This window comes from Eurypyga helias, unplaced genomic scaffold (assembly GCF_000690775.1).
Source record: "Eurypyga helias isolate BGI_N326 unplaced genomic scaffold, ASM69077v1 scaffold3445, whole genome shotgun sequence".
NCBI lineage: Eukaryota > Metazoa > Chordata > Aves > Eurypygiformes > Eurypygidae > Eurypyga > Eurypyga helias.
In genome coordinates this window covers 27,806-35,137 of record NW_010253214.1, presented here as the reverse complement: position 1 = coordinate 35,137, position 7,332 = coordinate 27,806, and the positions used below count along the sequence as shown (strand labels likewise).

At 52.8% G+C, this 7,332-nt stretch overlaps 1 protein-coding gene across 1 annotated transcript in view; it reads left to right on the top strand.

The window, feature by feature from the left end:
- PRICKLE2 (prickle homolog 2 (Drosophila)) overlaps positions 1-7,332 on the top strand; it is a 30,494-nt gene that overhangs the window by 19,685 nt on the left and 3,477 nt on the right. The gene's annotated exons all lie outside the window — the stretch shown is intronic.

Here is a 7,332-nt window from a genome sequence, read left to right as displayed (position 1 = left end):
AACCCAGGCGAGATGCTTGTCCCAACGGTCTGAGCCCGTTTCTCCTGAGTACATCCCAGGGCTGTGACATTCGTCAGCCCTCTCGCCCCCAAATGTGTTTGGGTTTCACCTTGCGCCTGCGGGGATGCGTGTGCGTGCACAAACGTGTCAGCAGCGGGGCTCAGGTCCACAGCCCGGCGCTGGGGGGTCTCAGCCCCCTGCACGCATCTTGCTTTTTTCCGTTCCAGCCCAACATTGCTTGGATTTGGGCAGGTTTGCCCCCGGCAAAATGGAGTCTGTCTGTCTTGTCACAGCAGCAAGCAGCCTGCGAGGTGTTTGGTACCCGGGGGGTGCTGGCAGCAGGTGATGGGGACGTACTGGTGAGCAGCTCCCGGGGAGCCGAGTGCCGCTGAACCCCAGCTCCGTGCTCAGCCCTGCCTGGATGGACAGGTTTGCTCTGCTACGCCCATGCCTCCTCGCCCTGCTCCTGCGTTTTGGCGTGTTTGTTTAGGGAAGTTGCCAGCCCCGTGCAAAGATGTGAAATGATCTCTGTGTTCAGCCAGGATCTCCCTAACCGGCGAGTGGGAAAGCAGGGGGGGAGAGGAGAAGCTATTGAGCTGGAGAGGGCTTTGCTCCAACAGCCTCAGATATACACGGAGGAAAAATAGATGTGAAACAGCGAGGGAGTTGGGAATTGCTTTCCAAAACAAGGATTCCTGTAACAAAGCTTCACGTTTCCAAAGCCGCTTGTGCTCCTGAAAACTCGCATTGTGTAAACTCCACCAGTGCAAGCGTCTTGAGCAACACCCAGTTGGGATGAGCAATCCCTCCGTATCGGAGGGGTGGTTGCATGCTTCAGGGCTGAAGCGGAACAAGTTATCGGGGATACAGGTCAGGAGATGGGAAACGTGGCAAGGCCTTCATATTACAATGAAAATCATTCTGCCTTCCCTTTTGGAAACCCCTTTTTAAAGTGCTGGGAGGGACACCTTCCAAAGGCATCCGTCCTCCACGCGCAGCCAACGCATGCGTTTCCTTACGGGCAGTGCCCGCCTTAGCGACTCGCCGCTTTCCTGCTTTCCGGAGCAGATGCTCAGCATGACGGGGCTTGCAACCCATTTAAGCAGTTCCTCTGCAGAATGAGGTGATAACATTTTTATTAAGGTGTAAGATTCTAATAATTTTCCTTGGCCTGGGCCCTGGCTCTGCTCGAGCTGGGGGGCGCTGCGGCAGGAACAGGCAGCTCCACCCGGGCCATGTGAGCAATTATGGAGGACGCAATTATCATGCTATTTAATCAACAGTGTTTTGAGGACAAGGAGATTCGGTGACCTGGACAAGGTCTGTGGGACGGGTTTTTGGGCGGGGGTTGTCAGGGAGCAGTGCCCCACTGCCTGGCTTTTCCTGTCCCTGTGCTCCCCGCCACAGCCGAGCAAGCTGCCCAGCAAGCACCCCAGTGAAGCTCCCCCCAAAGCAGCCAGGGGGGCCACCTTGACCCATGCCCTCTGCCCTGCACACCCTAGCTCTGCTTTGCAAGAATCACAGAATGGTTTGGGTTGGAAGGGACCTTAATGACCATCTAGTTCCAACCCCCCAAGAAGCTCCCGGGCATCCAGATACAAAGCCCCTTTGAGCTACTGATGCTGCCCAGTTGCTTCACCTTATAAAGTGAAATAATTGATGTTTCATCCATCTACTATTTTATGTCATCACTGAAAATGTTCTTTTTTATAGGGAGCTGAAGGGCAAACAGTCCCTGACCTGCAGAGCACACGTTAAAAGCTGGTCCCTCCCTGGCAGCAGATTTTGCCTGTGATGTTTCTATTATGACTTAACTACTAATTAGCCAGAGACGTCAGTAAAAGCAGATAACTCACGGGGTGTGCAGCGGTAGTCCCTGGCCTCTGGCCACCTCCTGTGAGCAGATAATATATATAGTATTGCTATACCCCCATAATATTTGTAGTGCATTCAGCACTGGACCAGGGGGTCACCCATTGGGGTGATCTGCATGATCCCAGGTCTCCTCAGGACCCCAGGTTTTCACCTCACCAACAGAATCGCTTTAAAGCCTCGTGGGTTAGTAAAGGGGTGTTAACTCTGTTAATCCTGGGCACTTGCCCTAAGATTGTGGATTGAGCTCTGCTGTCTCGCCGTGTCGTAGCACCCCAGCAGACACCCGAGTTGCGGAGGTGGCCGTGACCCTCCTCGTGCTCTGTTTCGGGGTTTGAATTAGGTGGGAGCGTCTCTGCCGTCCTCTGACTGTGCTTGAGTAGTCGCCACTGACGCTGATGTGATTTAACCACATGCCCTGGCAAAGGGCAGAGTTCCTGCTGGGGGAGGGCATCTCTCCTTTCCTCCTGCGGTTCTGTTTGAAAATCCCTTCTCTGCCATCAACCAAAGGCAATGACAGACTCTGATCCGCTACGTCTTCTCCTTGGAGGCTGGGTCTTCCTCCTGCCCAACATGGATGGAGAGGCAAAGAGCAAATAGTATTTCCCAGCACGTTTTCCAAGAGAGAGCTCGTTTTTGCTGGATTTTATATTGTCTTTTATATTTGATTTCCTTTGGCTGCTTCAGCTTTTTTTTTTAATGGCATTAGCAACAATACACAACAGTGGATGCTGTAGCAATGTTTACCCTATAACTCCCTTCATTAAGCAATCAGGACGATGCTAAGATGGAGTTTGTCCAGGAAGTTTCTCTCATGAGGAGTCTTGTGATCCTACCAGAGGTTAATCACTTCCCGGACGATACTTGGTCCGTCACAGCCCTGAGCTCTGCCTTGCTCTGCTTGTGCTTGCCTTGCCCTCTGAAAAGCTTTTTCAGGCGCAGTATGTGCCTAGAGCAGCTGAATTAGAAATCCAGAGCTGATCTCTGCTGATTCCAAGCAGTCATTTCCACAAAATGCCAGCTGGTCAAATAGCCTGCTTAAGAAGGTACCTGCGGGCTAAATGTTATTCTCCGGGCACAGTCTCTTTGTGTGCAGCTGGCAGGGAGCAGGAGTGCTTCGGAGGGAGAAGTCGCGATGAATGGCGACACTGTCATCTGCAAAAGGAGAAATAGGTTTTAAGTATTCCCTGAGATCATGCGTTTGGGAGAGGGTAACGGCCTCATCTGTCACAAGCATAAATCCACGGGAAAAAAAGATGATAAACTGGTGCTGTTACAGGGTGGAATGTGATTTCACATGTACGGCACGTGTTTCTGCTGTCATCGGTGTCACGAGATGCCCAAAGGCCTCAAATAGCTTGTTTTTCCAGAACTAAACAACAACTGAGATATTCCTGAAAGGAGGGAGAGAAAATGTGCGAATATGCACGTGGGTCAGCACTGATCCCTGTGCATCTGAGTTGCAGAGTGACCTTACAGCATCATCCCTCTCCAGTCCCCTCTTTGTCCTCTGCCTGCGGAGGGGCTGAAAGCTTGGGTGGGGGGAGAAAAAAACATGGTTTTCAGGGCTGGGGTGTATTTTCCAAGAAGCATTCAATACTCAGCCTCTCCGGCACTAAGGGTTTGGGAGCAGCTCTTGAACACCCTCAGTGCGAGCAGAGCCCCGGGGACTGGTCCCATCCCTGTGTCCTCGGTGGCACTGCATCCCATGGGTGCTCCCCTCCCCATTGGGCTGGAGGGGGTGACTGCCCCGGGTGCTTCATCCCAGTTACACAAGCCAGAAAATGACACATTGGCTGTTCTTGACTTCTAAGAAAAATGAGGCTTCCAGCTCTCTAGCATACTCCTACCATCCTCTTTCCTTCAGACATGACCAGCGTCAAACTGCTTCTGAATTGGAAGATGGGATCCCTGGGGGGATTTCTTGCACTTTTGAGACCCAGATATAACATTCTCCAGTCCAAGTCAGGTCATTTCAAAACCCAAAATGTAAAGGTGAGGCTGGATGAGGCTTAGAGCAACCTGGTCTAGTGGAAGGTGTCCCTGCCCATGGGACTGGATGGGCTTTAAGGTCCCTTCCAACCCAAACCATTCTGTGCTTCTGTGATAAAATAGAGGTTTTCCTTCCCAAAGGGCCAATGCTGAAGCATTGTAAAACCTGCCATTATAAAACTGTCTCTTCTCCCCCTTGCTCGCCTTTGGCCGCTCAGCAGCGGGAGGTTTGGTGTGCTTACGGTGAGGGGCGGCCGCACGCGTGCCCTCAGCCCTTCGGTGTCACACACGGATGCGCCAAGCGTGTGGGGGAACAAGCAAACCAAAGGGAGAACCAAGACGGACTTCTGGGAGGAGATGTCGGGGGGAGCGATAGCACATCATCCCCGAGCCGGCGTGTTAGCCATCCTGCCTTGTCTGGGGAAGGCGAAGGAGCTGGTGGTGCCAACAAGGGGGGGTTCAGGGGTGCTTCTGGGCTAAAATCCAACCCCTTTCCCGGGCAGCACCCGTGGAAGGGACTTCTTTCAGCAAGCCGAACACAGGGACTGATCGGGTGGGAAGTACACCCTGACGCCCTCGGGCAGGGGCATATCGTGGGAGGCTGTCGGCACCGCGACCCACTTGGTGAGCGCTCTGCTTTCCCCCAAATTGTTTATTTTCCACCATTTCCAGTTACATAAGGGCTCTGCTTTATTTCTGCACACCCTGAGGTCGCTCAGAAGTGAGACAAGGCTGAGCTGTAAACAAAGCCCTTGGGCAGGCTGTTTCTCCTTAAGCTCCTTTTGTAGTTCTTGGGGTTGAACTTGAAATAAACCCTGTCTGGGGGGTGGCGAGGATGTGCCTGCCTGGTGCTGTGGGACAGGAGGCTCTAACACAGGGCGGCTGGACACGAGATGCTGGGCCATCCACTCCTGCGCCTCTCGAGCTGCACTTAAACACGGGCTGGCTGGGCCAGGCATGGGCTTTTGGAGCAGGCAGGCACCTATATGGGGCTCAGGTGGCAAGGACTGCGATGCACAGGTGTACGTGTGCACTCTGATAAATGTAAAGGCAAGAAGCAAGCGTCAGCAATATCCTAAATCAGGGTGTTTTGCACTGCCTCGCTGGGGTGAAGCAGATCTCTGCAGTGGGATGCTGTCTGCTGTAAGGCCTCACCCCATGCTCGCCCGGCTTCGGGGGGGTTGTTTAATTTAATGGGGGCTGGGAGCTGCTTCCCCTCATGGGGGGGCTTCGTTCTCAGCCTCACACCAAGCGTACGTGCTCTCTGCGGCCCCTCTGCTGTCGTTTGCTGAGTGGTTTAATAATTGGTAATTAATGCAACTTGCAGCCCCGGTTTAGCAAAGCTCGCAGTGAGATGTGAGCGCCTCGGCGTGCTTTGTTGTGGCAAGGTTGTAGAGGTGATGCTCACGAGGAATAGCTTTGTGCCATCGCTCCGCTTACTGGGTTGTTATTTCCCTTGGCAATGTTTTATGGGATAAACATGTTTCTTAATAGGGGTGGGGAAGGACTTCAGAGAGGATCGTACAGCATGTTCTTAGCAAACCTTAATGTTAACCAGAAACCCGCTTTGTGTTCCTGGTGCTGGAGCCAGCTCAAGTTTTATATCAAACACCCGCAGACGAGCTACAGCTTTCACTTGTGCTCCTCCGGAAGGCGTGCGTTTCCATGGCTGCGGGGTGAAATATTGAGCCTGGCAGCCCCACGCAGTGGAGAAGAACCTGCTGTGTCCCCGTGCGCCGTGGTGCTGGCTCCAGTCTTGCCACCGGACGGCCGCTGGACCGGGCTGGTGGCAGCAGATGCCATCTCTCATCTTCCAGCGCGGCAGCCTCTGGGGCAGCTGACGGATGCGCTTGGCATCTCAGAGCATCAGGGTCTCGTGGAGTCAGCGTATCACCCCTGGGCTTTGCACCCTTGGAAAGGGCTCGGTGATGTGGTAACGCCATGCCGTGGGCCATAGTAGGGTTCCTGCTCTGCTGGGTCGCCTCGGAAACAGGTTGTCAGGTTTCCTTCTTAGAAAAAAAAAATCACTGCATGGTGGGGTCTCCCTTCGTGCGCTCTTTCTTCCAGGTTAGGGCTCGCTTGGGTTATTAGCTGTGTTCCCTGATGAAACACTTCATTAAGAGGGAGCGGCAGTAGCTGTAAATAAATCCTGGTAATTCAAGATTGGGTCTCGATGCCCTGATGTAGCTCTGAAATGGCAAATGACTGCAGGAGGGGGAGGTTGATGCCACCTTCACCATGTCCTAAGCAATGTGGGATCGGAGACCCGGAGCTACCCTGCCTGTGCCCAGGCATCTGCTGCCTTCAGGTGCCCAGGAAACCCTCTGGTGCCAGAGTCTCCCCTGGCCATCTCCTGCTGTGCTTGCACAGGAGGAGTTTTCTTCTTCTCCAAGCTGAAAGTTTCCTTGCAGGAGTTCAGCATTCCCCTTCACAAGCATTTTTTTCCATGTTTGAAGGTTGTTATTATATCCCCTTCAGCTTTCTCTCTTCTAGACTAAACAACCCCTGCTCTTTCAAACTTTATGCCTAGGTCGTGTTTTCTAGATGAAATTTTTTAGACAAATGGTTATTGCTGTCCTCTGAACTCCTTGCGGTCAGGCCGGAGCGCTCCAGGCTTGCTCCTGCTATGCCTTGCTGAGGTTTTGTGGATCTGCAGAGAGGAGCAGGATCATTTTGTGAGCGTTGAAAGACTAATCTGAGCCTCCTGAGGCTTTACACCTCGCGTTGGTGCAAATGCAAAGTTAAGCCTGGAGCTGCCTTCGTGTTTCGTGTTGGTTGGAAGTCGTATCCTTGACCTGGTACCTGCTCTGATCACCGTGCGAGCTGTGTGGCGTTCTCGGTGTCTTTGGGGATGCTGTAAAAGCACAGCTTTGCTCCTGAGTGAGCAGAAGAAATCCTTCGCTGCCACCGTGAGCAGATAAAAAGATGCTTCCCTGGCCACGCTACTTGCTGGGTCACTCGCTAGTGTGGCTCCCAAAAAAAGGCTTTATGGTTTTTTGCAGCCTGCCACATCTGTCTGGGAAGATGTGTTTGGCCCTCGGCAAGGAGTGTTTCCCATGCTGTTATATGGAAAAATGAAGTTGTTGGGTTTCGGGGTGGCTTTGCTGCTGTCTCCTGAGCAGGGGCTCTGTCGTGCCCTGAGCGCCGTGTGCTGGCGGTGGTTGTGTACATGCTCCGTGCTGGATTCCTCTTAATATCCACATTTTCTCAGCGATTCAAGATCTTCAAATGTGTGTGCTTAATTATAACCAGGCTGGCTGAATGAACAGCCAGAGACGTCCCCTGGACCTCATAATCTCTGATTAAGCCTTGTGCTCCAAGCACGAGCTGTATGTGTGTCGCCGACTCCGTGTCTGAAATTGCTTCTTCCTTTGCCAACCCAGAGGAAAAGAAAAAGCACTTGTGGTGTGTCCTGGAGGTGTGTGCAGGGGGTTGGAAACCTTGTTTAATTTGAAAATAGCGTTCCAC